Consider the following 13,617-nt stretch of genomic DNA (forward strand, 5'->3'; position numbering starts at 1 on the left):
TTCCTTCTACTTACAAAATTAAAAGGCAAAAAGGGACTAATGAAGATAAAGCGAAACTGAGAGTGCTGAGATGAGAATAATAAAGTGAGAGAGAGTCTGAAATGATAATAGAAAAGAGTAAATGGAGAGAGAGAGAGAGAGAGAGAGAGAGAGAGTACTTGCAATTTATTGCAAGTAGAGTCACCAAGGAGAGTTGAGCTGCCAGAACCATCGAGAAGAACTCATGATGACTGTATTTCTCTTAGTGTCGTTTGAAAAGAAAAAAAGAAAAAAAGAAATTAGAGATAATTTTTTTGGAGTGGGTTGAATGAGTTATGAATATGAATAATTATAGGTTTTCAATTTTTGGTTTTGAATGTGCTCTTTGTTGAATATTTTTTTCATTTATTGTTGTTTGGCCTAATCATGTTGTTGTTTAGGCTATTTTTGCCTTTAATTGGGTTAATTTTTAGAGTTGCGTTAGGGACATAACAAATTATTACAACAATTGAGGTGTCAGTCCCTTATAGGTCAAAATAAAATAATAAATATTATATTGTGACCCACCACAAGTAAGAATAGGGGTGCAACGAAAATGTCGTGAGATTTTGTTGTGTATATAGAATTTATCTAATTTTTATTGTTGTTATTTGGGATTTTTTTTTTTTTTAAGGATTTAAGGATTTATGTTTAGGGCACCAAAATTATTTTGTTGAACAAATTATTTTTGGATTTTCAAGTCATGGTGTTCGATATTTTTAATTTTTTTTTTATTCTAAGATTAGAAATGTTAGTTGAAAAATAAGTATATAATTTTATTTTTAATCAAGCCAGGAGCACTCTAAATTACATGTAAAACCACCATTGTTCATGTTCCCTTGAACTGGGATGGTCAAAACCTTGTCGTTAAAGACCTCTTTTCTTCTTTTGGGTGGGATCACAAACTCTAGTTGCCTTTTATCTTCCTATTTCCATCTACTTGGGCATCAAGGATATTTCTCTGTAACACCATGCATCTAGAAAGGATTTGAGATTCATTTCGGAAAACTTATTTTCATTAATTTAATTTGCTTAAAAAATAAGTAAAAATATAATTTTTTTAGCTCATTTTCATTAATATATATAATTATAAGTATAAAAGATCTTATATGACCGGCACTCACATATTGCTCTACAATAAATTTACATCACACTAATTAGTAATCCGTGTAACGCACATGAATGTTTAACAAATTAAGTATAAATTTTTATTTCTTTTATTTTTTTCGCCTTAAATTTAAATTAATAATTTTAAGCTATTTTTTTGGAGAATCTATTAAAAAATGTTTAATATTATAATAATTGTATTTGAATATGAAATGGATCAATATTATTATTATAATGTGTGTGATGGTTTTAATCTGCTAAAAAATAATGGCAATTAGAGTGGAAAAAAGTAGAGAGATAGTAGGTTTATGATCAGGATTTTCTAGGTCTCTTTCGCACTTCAATAATATCTAGGAATTTAGGGTTTGAAAATCACGGGGTATCGGAGAAAATGTAACTGATTTTCATATGAGCGAAAGAGTGGTGAAGTGAGAGGCGAACTCACTGTCCCAATTGATTTTCAAATTCTTGTTTTGCACTTTTGCTTCTCAATTCACTTGACAACAACATTTCTGTAGGAGTCAAATCATGTAGGCGTGAACCTCCTGCATTATGGCCTCACCAACCCGTACAAAATAAACCAACATTATTACAAGAATACAATGAAAGTTTACAATATTTAAATTTGTCATAGATTAATTAGCCAAAAACTAAAGCTCCTAAATTATTATTGTGTGATTTTTGGGGGCTTAATTAGAATCTAAGCCATTTTGTATGGTTGTAAATGAGCCAAGCCAAGGATTAAAAGTTCAAGCTTTGTTCATTTAATTTTATTTCGAACACAAGCCAAGTTCAAGTTCATCACCACAGAAGATCACATGTTTAAATTTGGTTCATTTTTTGGTCGAATAAGTACGAGCTTGTTCATGGGCTACTTGATTAACTTATTATTTTCACATATATAGTAAAATCATGACTACAATTTTTTACCATTTCACAAATTTAATAGCTTTTATGACAAATGAACCATTTATGTTATAAAAAAAAAAAAAATAATTTGATATCATATAAACATATTTACAAACATATACATTACAATCTCAAGTCTCTATAAGTATATTTGTAGACAAGTATATACATATAAAAATATAATATTACATATAATTAAATCAAGTTTCTTGTTCACAAACTGCTTATGAACACATTATTATATTTGAGCTTGGTTCATTTAATTGTTGAGTCTAAACTTAGACTTAAGCGTGACTTTGTTTGCTAAAAAAAATAAACATAAACAAGTATTTCCCGTGCTGAGCTAGAGCGGTTCATAAACAACTTAATTCATTTATAGCTCTACCTTTTTGTAACCTCTTACTTCTCTTGAAGCCATGAATTATCATTTTTTTTTAATGGTGAATTGGTGCATATTACTAAAAAAAATTTACTTTCCATGTTGTTCTACCCTATTATTGGGAAGTTCTAGAAAATTAAAAGAAGGGGTAAAAAAAACATACATACACAAAGACCTACATGGCGTGGCACTGGTCGTTAAGACTTGGATCTTAATAGTAGTGCAATCGGGCAAGAAGAATATCCCTCCTGTCTCCACCACAATCTTTGGAAATTTTATTGCGGGTATGCAACCACGTTATGTGTTTCATTTTTGCTTTTATACTGAATTTTTACAACCTTTTTTTAAGATTTTGAACATAATAAAAAGTGTATGTAACGAATTTAATATATTTAGTCTCGTATATTATGATGTTTATAAATAATATTTTATGACTTTATTAGCTTGTTATGCTATTTTTGCAAACATATTAATTATGTGGCCGAAAATGAAACATCTATTAAGTGGAGAAGTCTAAATTCAAGTTCCACTAGGTACTCTAAAAAAAAAAAATCATAAAATTTTAAACATTTTTTAGATAATAGATTGCGGTGAAAAGCAAGTTAATTAGTTGAAGCATAAAACGCTAAGAATTATTATTATTATTTTTTGCAAAAAAAAAAAAAAAAAGCTAAGAATTACCATTGAGAAATTGGTATTTTATGTTAATGATATTAGGGTTGGGAACGTGATTTGAGGAACCAAAAAAAAGAGAGTCAAAGTCATATATGGCAGTAACATGTGATAGTGTCAAGTCCAAAACTTGTGTTGTAAAAGGTATATGGGGGCTCTTCTCATTTTCGTTTTTATGCTGTATTTTTATAACGTTTTTTAAGATTTTGAACAGAATAAAAAGCGCAAGTAATGAATTTAATATATTGTCTCGTATATTACTACTAATTATGATGTTTATTAATCATATTTTATGGCTTATTTATTTATTTATTTATTTTTAATCTTTGTGCTGTTTTTGTAAACATATTCATTATGTGGCTGAAAGTGAAACATCTATCAATTGAAGAACTTGAGTCTTTATACTCAAGTTACATGAGATACTTGAAAAAAAAAAAAGTCATAAAAGTTTATACATTTTTAAGATCATAGATTTCTGTTAGATTTAACGGTGAAAAACAAGTTTTTATTTTTTATTTTTTAGAAAGCAGTAATACTTATTAGAATACACAAACATGAAAGTAATATATAGAATTTTTTAAAAAGACTTATAATACATTACATAATTAGAGTACCATTATAAAATGACATAACCTTTATAGTAGTAGCTTGAGGTTATAAGAACTGAAACTTTAACACATACAACCGATGTGGGATAAACATTTTAGTGAAAAGCAAGTTAATTAGTTGAAGCATAACTAATTAGAGTTTTTAAAACAGATTTATAATACATTACATAATCAGAGTACCATTATAAAGGGTCTAACCTTTATAATAGTAGTCTGGGGTTATAAGGTTTGAAACTCTAACACACACAACCGATATTGGATAAAAATTCCGGTGAAAAGCAAGTTAATTAGTTGAAGCATAACTAATTATGATGTTTATTAATCATATTTTATGGCTTTTTTTTTACTCGTTATGCCATTTTGTAAACATATTCATTATGTGGCTAAAAATGAAACATCTATCAAGTGAAGAACTCGAATCTCTAAATTCAAGTTCCATGAGGTACTTGAAAAAAAAAAAATCGTAGGAGTTTATACATTTTTTAGATCATAAATTTCCTTTAAATTTAACGGTGAAAAGCAATTTAATTAGTTGAAGCTTAAAATGCTAAGAATTATTATTAAGAAAATTACAAAAGTTTGATAAAAATTATAAAATACAAAAAGAATTATTATTGAGACAAGTACAAAGGTTTGATAAAAATATTACTATTGAGAAAATTACAAAAGTTTGATAAAAATTATAAAATACAAAAAGAATTATTATTGAGAAAATTACAAAGGTTTGATAAAAATTATAAAATTAAGAAAGCGCTAGAAGGAGGGTTTGAACCTCCGACCTTGTGGTTAACAGCCACACGCTCTAACCAACTGAGCTATTCCAGCTTTGTTGCCACCGAATTAGTCCATATTAATTATTACTGCATTGGTCTTACCCTCCATCCCAATCCAAGACGATGGGCCCAAATGGAATCAGCTAGGTGAGATACGTTGGAGAAGTTAGAACGATACGTGGTTGTGTAATTGACTGTCATCACAAGACTTACGCTGGTCCTTCTGGGTAAACAGAGCAGCTAACTAGATAGTCTCTTTGTAATTCTTTTGTAAGGTTGATGGATCCTTTTTATAGGGCCATCGAATTTTGTTTATGCTGTTTTTTTAGCACCAGCAGTCTGCCTTAGTTGTATCCTGTTCTTATAAGAGCGTTAGCTTCTACGGATGTAAAATAGTGTCTATTTTACATTTCTAAACATTACTTTATCTATTTTATCAACTCATTTCTATTTTTAGATTCAACCCATTAAAATAATACTAGCCTCATCCCACGTGCTTCGCACGTGCGATGAGGTTTTTTTTTTTTAGTGGTCCTATTTTGTAGAAAACAAAAACTATTTTTATTTTATTTTATTATATATATATATATAATTTTTATTTTGAAAATCTAATTTATAAGTGAATAAATTAATTTGAAAATTAATAAGAGAGTTTTCCTATTTTTTAGGCAATATTTTAGTGGGAGTTAGAGTTGCATTTTTACCGGATTGTCTTTTAGTTTTGTCTTTATTTAAACATAGGAGTGTGGGGACATTTTTGAACTAAAAAAATGAGGAATTCAAACAAAAGAAGATAGATTTTTATTTTGAAAATATAATTTATAAGTGAATAAATTAATTTGAAAATTAATAGGAGAGTTGTCATATTTTTTAGGTAATGTTTTAGTGGGAGTTAGAGTTGCATTTTTACTGCATTGTTCTTTAGTTTTGTCTCGACTTAAACATAGGGGTATGGGGGCATTTTTGAACTAAAAAATGAAGAATCCAAACAGGTGAAGCCCCTTAAATAACAGTATAGATAAATCAACTATCAAATAATAATATAATATACAGTTCACACTTCTCTCTTCTTCTCTCTCCATCAAACCCACGGCCAGCAATCATCACCACTAGCAGCAACCCACCAAAGCCATCACCACCACTACCATTGAAAACCACATAATTTTTTTTTTCCCATACCCACAGAACCACAAACAACCATCGAGATCCACACCCATTTCCACTGCCAAACTCACCATTGAATCACTAGCCACCACTGCCAATTAAACACCACGACCTAAGACCGATCTTTAAAACCCAAAACATCGATCAAACCCAAGGTCCATGACCCACGCGAGCCACGCCAATTTGCCACCACCAAACCCGGCCACCGATTTAACTCCACCACCAAAACGCCACCATTGAACTAGCAATCATCGATTCGAAGAGAGGGAGACCGAGAAGGGGATAAAAGAATAGAGAGAGAAGAGACAGAGATGGAGAAGTGAGACATAGATGAGTGAGAGAGAGCAAAAAAGGGAAAAAGTAATAATGAGATGAGGGAGAGTTAGAGGAGAGAGAAAAAGGAGTTAATAAAATAATAATATTTTTTATACAACATGTGAATAGTGAGGTTGCATATATGCAACCTCATTGTAGCAAATGGGAAAGAAATTTGGGTTTGGCAACTGGGATGGAGCTTGTTTTTAAGGAATTAGGATGTAAAATAGCAACTTGGGGTGTTTACACCCCTAATAAGTTTGTGCTCACTTAATAAAATCTTTCAGATTATCAAAAAGACATTCACGTGTGGTCACTAGATTCCTTATGTTCTCTTTCTTTTTTTTTTTTTTTTTTTTTTTTTTTTTTTTTTTGTGGCTATTAATCTCACATTAACTAAGACATCGTTATTAGAGTATTTTTTTAGGATTAATTACCATTTTGGTAGCTTTTAACATATATGTAAAAATGTTGCTAATGGTTTACATGTGTCTTAGTCCTCACCACTTTAATATTGTGCCAAAAGCCAACGAGCGCTTGGCTGAGTGGGTAAGGCTCGGACGCTTCGTGCAACACACCTAGGTTCGAGTCTCGTTGCCCGCAGGCTTTCGTTGGTGGGTAAACTTAGTGGTGAGATGTACTCACAAAATGTGAGATGACTCCCACACAGAGGGTACAAAACGGGTACTAACTACGGACTCCCTGACCGAGACCACTGGCTCCCTACCCGGGGGTGTAATATGACCATAAAGACCCCCATTTTAGCTTCTAAATAATAATAATAATAATAATAATAATATTGTGCCAAAATATTTCATAGTTTTAAATGATAAATTGAGAAAATTGGTGTGGCTAATAGTGAAGACAAAAATTTATTTTTTATGCTACCTAAACTTCTAAATGGGCTACCATATGTTATTATTCTTCTTAAAATATTAGCATCAGCTGTGCTATGCCGGTCAAAACGTTTCTCTATTGCTAAGAAAGTCAGAGCTTTGACTTCTTTTTCTTTTAGGTAGTAAAATTGTTGTCCCTTCTCTTAGAAGGTTTCTTTGTCCTCTCGGAATAACGAGTTTTATTCCTTGGGTTTATTGGTTGTTTTTACAGTGTCTCTAGGAAATAGGAGTGTATTCTCTTCCTTTTCAACATTTTTTTTTTTTTTTGGATGGGAAGACATATCTTCTTTTATTACTCAAAATTTGAGACATTTACATCCTGAGAACAGGCGGACTCAATGAGGTTGGGAGTTTCCTCCAACCAAACTTGAAAGTCGCCAATCTGTTTCGCAAATTGCGCTAAAATATGGGCAGGCCTATTGCCTTGCCTTTTTACATGAGAGAAACTGAAAAAACTGAAATATTGAACTAAAGACAAAATACTAGAAATAATGGTTTCAATGGAAGATGGAGGTTCTGAAGTGCCCTAGAGAGACCTATAGAGAATCAGAGAATCTGTCTCAATAGTCACCTCCTTGAATCCCATTTCCCAAGCAAAAATTGCTACTGCCTCCATAGTCTTTGCTTCAATCTCCAATGCTGCCAAGGGTGCTGGGAATCTTCTACTCATGGCTGCCATGACTCTGCCTTCTGCGTCCCTCACCAACATACCCATTCCTGATGCTTTCAGCCCTGTGAACACGGCTCCATCTATATTCAACTTTTACTTAGGATTCTCGGGTGGGAGCCATTTGATTGCTTCAGAGAGATTAATAGAGCTTACCACCTCATTTGCAGATCGGTACTCCTCAGCCAGCGCCATAGCACCATGTATAATTGCTCTACCTTGTTTTCTTATGCCACTATGCCTAAATGCATTTCTATTTTTCCAGATTTCCCAACACACAGTCACGGTTTTCTCCAACAAATCATAATTTGTGGGCCTTTGCCTAATAATCTGCCATATCACATTAATGAAGTTCCACCTTTTCTCAATTTGGAAGGGGAAGACTAATTTTCAGTTGCTCTACCTCAGTAGCCTTATCATAAAACCAGAATAAATGGCTGTAGTTTTCTATCTCTTTTCCACAGGTCTCATAGAGATCATCAGCTATGACATGTCTCCTTTTCAGATTTTCTTTGGTTGATAAGATGCCTCGGCAAGCCTTCCAAGCAAAGCTTCTGATTTTTTTTGGAGTCTTCATACCCCATATGGACCTCTAGATTTGTTTCATCATTGTACCGTCAGAGCACTCCCCTTCATTGCCGTTGACAAGGCCCTCCATTAGACTCTTATAGGCGCATTTAACTATAAATTTGCCCTTAGGATTGCCAGCCCATATGCATCAATCCGGAGGTAGGTGCAAGCTCAAAGGTATTCCAAGTACCAAATCTGCCTCCTCTTCACCTAGCATTTGTCTGACCAGTTGCTCATTCCACTCTTTTTTCTCCAAAACAATTAGTGCATTGACTTTAGCATCATTAGGCAGGATGTGGTTCATGGGAGACAAGATTTTTTGAGATGCTGGTAAAGGTAACCATTTGTCCGACCATAAAAGTATGCTATCTCCATTCCCTACACGCCACTTCATACCTTTCTTCACAACTTCCTAGGCTGACATGATACTTCTCCATGCATAGGATGGGTTTCGGCCTAGTGAGGCTTGGGCAAGATTGTAGTCTGGAAAATACTTTGCCTTAAATACCCTATAGAACAGAGAGTCAGGATGGGTTTGTAACCGCCAGCCTTGTTTGGCTAGGAGGGCTCTATTAAAGGTTTTGAGGTCACGAAAACCATTCCTCCCTTTTCCTTAGGAAGACACATCTTGTCCCAGCTCAACCAAACCATTTTCCTTTCCTCCTTTTTCTGCCCCCACCAGAATTGACTCACCATGCTTGTAAGCTCATCACATATCGAGTTAGGAATTTTAAAGTAGCTCATTGTGTAGGTTGGCACCGCTTGAGCAACTACTTTAATAAGGACTTCCTTTCTAGCGGGTGAGAGATGCTTCTCCTTCCAACCGGAAAATTTTTTCGCCATCTTCTCCTTTAATTGGGCAAAGGAGTTGGTTTTTGATCTGCCTATTAGGGAAGGAAGACCAAGGTAAGTCTCGTGCTGTTTGATCACCTGTGCCCCAAACAAAGTCTTGATAGCTTCCTACACCTCTTTGGCTATGTTCTGGCCGAAGTACAAAGAGGTTTTTTGCTTATTTAGCTGCTGCCTCGATGAATCCTCATATACTTTTAGGATTCTCATAATCTCAGCACTTTCTTCATGGGTGGCTCGGCCAAAGATAAGGCTGTCATCGGCGAAAAATAAATGGGAGAGCTTTGGGCCACTTCTGCTTGCCACAATCCCTCTTAACCTTCACCTCTGGACTACTTGGTGGAACATGACAGAAAGTCCTTCTGCACAAAATAGAAAGAGATACGGCGATAGTGGTTCTCCTTGGCGAAGACCTCTTAAAGGTGTGATATGGCCTTGTGGAATGCCATTGATGCAAACAACATAGGTGATAGAACTAACATGTTGCATGATGAGTGCTACCCACCTTTCTGAAAAGCCCAACTTAAGCATAATTTAATGAAGGCAGCTCCATTCAACCCGGTCATATAATTTGCTCATATCTAACTTAAGTGCCATCTCCCCTATTTTCCCATTTCTTTTTTGACTGATGTGGTGCATGGTTTTTGATGCAATCGGGACATTATCAGTGATTAGTCGTTCCACCACAAACGCACTTTGATTTTCACAAACTAGTTTTGGCAAAATCTGCTTGAGTCTGTTTGCAATGGTCTTAGATGCAATCTTGTACGCCATGTTGCAAAGACTAATAGGGCGGAAATCTGTCACTAGTTTCGGGTCTTTGACTTTTGGAATCAGCACTATATGTGTCTCATTGAAGTTTTGAGGAATTAAACTGCAATTTAGAAAATCCAATACAGATTTAGAGACAACAGAGCTTACCGTGGGCCAGTAGTGCTGGTAAAAGATTGGAGGCATTCCATCCGGGCCGGGTGTTGTGGTTGGGAATATCTGCTTCAATACCCTCTCTACCTCACTGACTTAGAATTCTCTCAACAGTAAGCTATTCATTAGGCCCGTAAGTTTGCAGTGGACAGCAGTGAGAAGCTCATCACTTACCACCGGGTTCGAGGTAGTGAAAAGAGAGTCAAAGTACTCCACAAATATCCTGCCAATTACTTCCCCATCCTCCTACCATTCTTCATTTAAGTCTTGGATTCTATCAATGGTGTTTCGTTGAAGCTTGCTGGAAGCTTTAGTGTGGAAAAAGGAGGTGTTTTTACCACCTGACTTTAGCCAAGAAATTCAAGACCGTTGGTGCCACATGAGTTCCTCGGCATCTAATAGTTTGTTTAGCTCACTCCGAGTGCGGTGGATTTCCTCTAATATCAATGGGCTACCCTTCTGACATTCTAACATCTCCAATTTTTTCTGTAATGAAGCTATTTTTTTTCCCACATGGCCAGAACCACTTTTATTCCAGGCACTCAATGAAAGAAGACATTCTTCAAGGCAATGGTAAAGGGATGAACCTAAATCGCTACACATACCTTTGAGCGAAGCAGTAGTTACAACATCAGCACATGACTCCTCTTTAAGCCATATTGTCTTGAAGCGGAAGGGTTTAGGACCACGTTTTCTTCGAGACGTCGATGGGCTGTCTTTCAGCAAGAGCATACAATGATTTGAAGAGGAGTTGGCTTTGTGATATAGACGCCTCTTTGGGAATCTAGCAGCCTAACCTTCAGAAACCAATGCTCTATCCAAGCGTTCCCTCACCCATCCTCTGTTTCCTAGGCACCTACTCCAAGTAAAATCCTGACTAATGTAGCCTAAACCACGCAACTGACATGAATTTATCACCTCACAAAAGTTAGCCATTTGTCGCACTGGCCGCAAGCTTCCACCTTCTTTCTCTCCACTGTGCATGAGTTCATTGAAATCTCTAGCACATACCCACGACAAACTGTTACTACTAGATAATCTCTTTAGCAATACCCATGACTCTTCCCTTCTACTAGTTTTCGGGTTACCATAGAAACTCGTGAACCTCCAATTCTGAGACCCATCATTTTGGTTGATGATCGCATCAATGTGACTCTTTGAGTAAGATTAGATCGAAACAGACAATTCTTTCTTCCATAATAGCGCTAAACCCCCACTCCTCCGTATACTAGGCACCACAAAACCTTGGGACCTCTTCAAACCCTTCTTTATTGAATCAAACTTTGCAACAACAAGTTTAGTTTCCATTAAAAAAATTAAAATGGGATCTTTAGAAGACACTACCTTCTCAAGGGCACACATTGATCCCGGCGGGGTTGCTTAGCAACCTCCGCTGCTCCCAAGTGTTTTGCCATCAATTGACCCATTGTCAAAACTTGCACCTCCATCTTGCTCCTTTTTTCATTGAAAATGTTCTGCTGAATTTCTTTGAGCGGCACCACATCTTTCCTTTTGGCACCGACTGCCTTCTCTCCACTAACTCGGTCTTTACCTTCCACCGATTCTCTTGGTATGCATTTCCAAGTATCCATTGTTTCAGCGCATCTACCCCCATTTGTTTTGATCACCGTCGAATCCCCTATTATGTTTTCTTTACCCAGAGTGTTGTTATGTGAGAGCTGATTGTCCGAAATGCACCTTACACCTTCAAGTATAAAGGTGTTTAAAGATCCATAGGTAGAGGTCTGGGCTAAAACCCGTGCCTCCTTATGCTTCACAACTGTCTCTCGTGGGCTCAAGGTCTCTTTTTGTAAAACCGGGGAGTTAATGGGCCCATCAACTTTATTAGTTACCCCACCCCTCCTCTTAAGGACCGTATGGGCCTTCATCATTTTTTCCGAGCCCAAATTTAAACTCTGCTTCATTTGTGGCCCACCATGGCTAACTGACACCCTTTTATTATAGACCACGTGATTTTCCTTCCCCTTATTTTCCTCCTTAAGGATATCAAATTCCTTAATTTCTTGGTCTATTTCACGTAATTGCTCCAAGAATAACGCTGCACGAGATCTTGGCGGTGAAGTATCCTCCATTTCCAAATCCACAACTTGGTGAGGATTCGTTCCCTATGGATCGGTTTCGCCGCTATAGCTCTTTGCTGCCATTGTTGGCCGAGATTTAAAGACTATCCGAGGCTGCTCATTGACTTTTCCACTACTTTTTCCTCCCCTGTTACTCTCGCTAGGCTTTTGCTTATCAACCTCCGTAACCATGGGTCGTTGGAGATGCTCGGAGTCAGCTCGTAGCCACGGACCGAACTGCTTGTCTTTTGAGCCAAGGGATTCCTTACTATTTATCCAGAGAGGGCTGTCTCGGTCATCGTGGTCTATCCTTCTGCACCAGTAGCAGAAAATGGGAAGGCGCTCGTATCGGAAGTCTACCCATCCTGTTTTCGACCCTCCCATCCTTATGGTTCTTCCTCGACTCAACGGTTGAGATATGTCAAGCTTCATTCAGACTCTGAGATACTTCCCCATGCTAAAACCTTTTTCCCCCACATCAACCTTCTTCACCTCGCCTAAGGGCCCTGCTATCTTCTCTGCGACTTCTCTAGTCTGCATTCTCATGGGTAGCTCGTGAATCTAGACCCAAAAGGGTGCCCTGTCAAAGCTCATAGTGGAGACCGAGTCTCCAATTTTGAATTTTTGTAAAACTACTAAATACTTGTCGAAGGACCATGGACTCGACCAAAGTACTCTTTCCATGTCCTCCTCATTCTGAAACAAAAAGAGCACTATATTGTCACTAGCATCCTGAACCTCAAAGTTCTCTGATGTCTTCCAAATGGGTTTTAGTGCTTTAACCACCGCTTCGAAGTTTATTCGTCTCTTTGTTAAAAACTTTCCTGCTAAAATCCATCCCTCCATCGCTTCCTGAAAGTCAAGATCTACCTCATCCCCCTCGTGTTCTGAGTGTTTAAGTTTCTCACATCATCTTGATAAGTCCTCCATGAGGCTCAGTCAGACAATGGAGAAAGGAGAAAACTAGTTTTCTACCTATACAGGAGAATCTTTTCTTGTCAACGACAAGCGCCTTTTTTCACCTCTAGGGTTTCAGTGGAAACCTAGAGAGAAAACCCCAAGTCTAAACCTTCAACATTTTTTTTTCTTTTCTTTCTTTTCTTTCCTCTCTTGACTTTGTCTCACCATGGAAGATCTGATAAAATATTGGAATCGTCTCTCACTCTTTGATAGAGAAGGTCTAGGTTTTTTTCTCTACAAAAACTTAGTTCCAAAGAATTTCTTATTGTTGCAAAGTTTCTGACAAAGTAGGGTGCTCAGTATTGATGCTATTGCCAAGACTTTGAACCCACTTTGGTGTTGTCATAATGGTTTCTGAGTTCAGAATCTTGGTGATCATAAGTTTCTTTTGTCTTTGAAAGTAAAGATGATATGGATATAGTTATGAACAGCGAGTCTTGGAGTTTTGACAAACGTCTAGTGATTATACAAAAATAAAATAGCAATACTCCCCTTGCTAACTTAGAGTTTGATAGGGTGAATTTTTGGGTCCAGTTACATGATATTCCCATACGATATATGAATAAAGATGTGGCAGAAGGTATTTGTGAAGTTCTTGGTCATGTTAGTTAGCTAACTAATAATTTTGTGATTGAGGGTGGAAATTTCACCCATGCCCGTGTATTTTTGAATGCCTCTCTCCCCCTTTGTCGTAGGCGTGTGGTTTCTTTTGGGGGATGATCATC

The 13,617-nt window shown here is 36.3% G+C and overlaps 1 non-coding gene across 1 annotated transcript; it reads right to left on the reverse strand.

Moving 5' to 3' along the window:
- Window positions 1-4,444: 4,444 nt before the first annotated feature.
- On the reverse strand, window positions 4,445-4,518 carry TRNAN-GUU (transfer RNA asparagine (anticodon GUU)). Its single transcript has one exon. It is a non-coding gene; the product is annotated as a tRNA-Asn (tRNA).
- Window positions 4,519-13,617: the final 9,099 nt, after the last annotated feature.

Source organism: Quercus suber, unplaced genomic scaffold (genome assembly GCF_002906115.3).
Source record: "Quercus suber isolate HL8 unplaced genomic scaffold, Cork oak 2.0 scaffold_775, whole genome shotgun sequence".
Lineage (NCBI taxonomy): Eukaryota > Viridiplantae > Streptophyta > Magnoliopsida > Fagales > Fagaceae > Quercus > Quercus suber.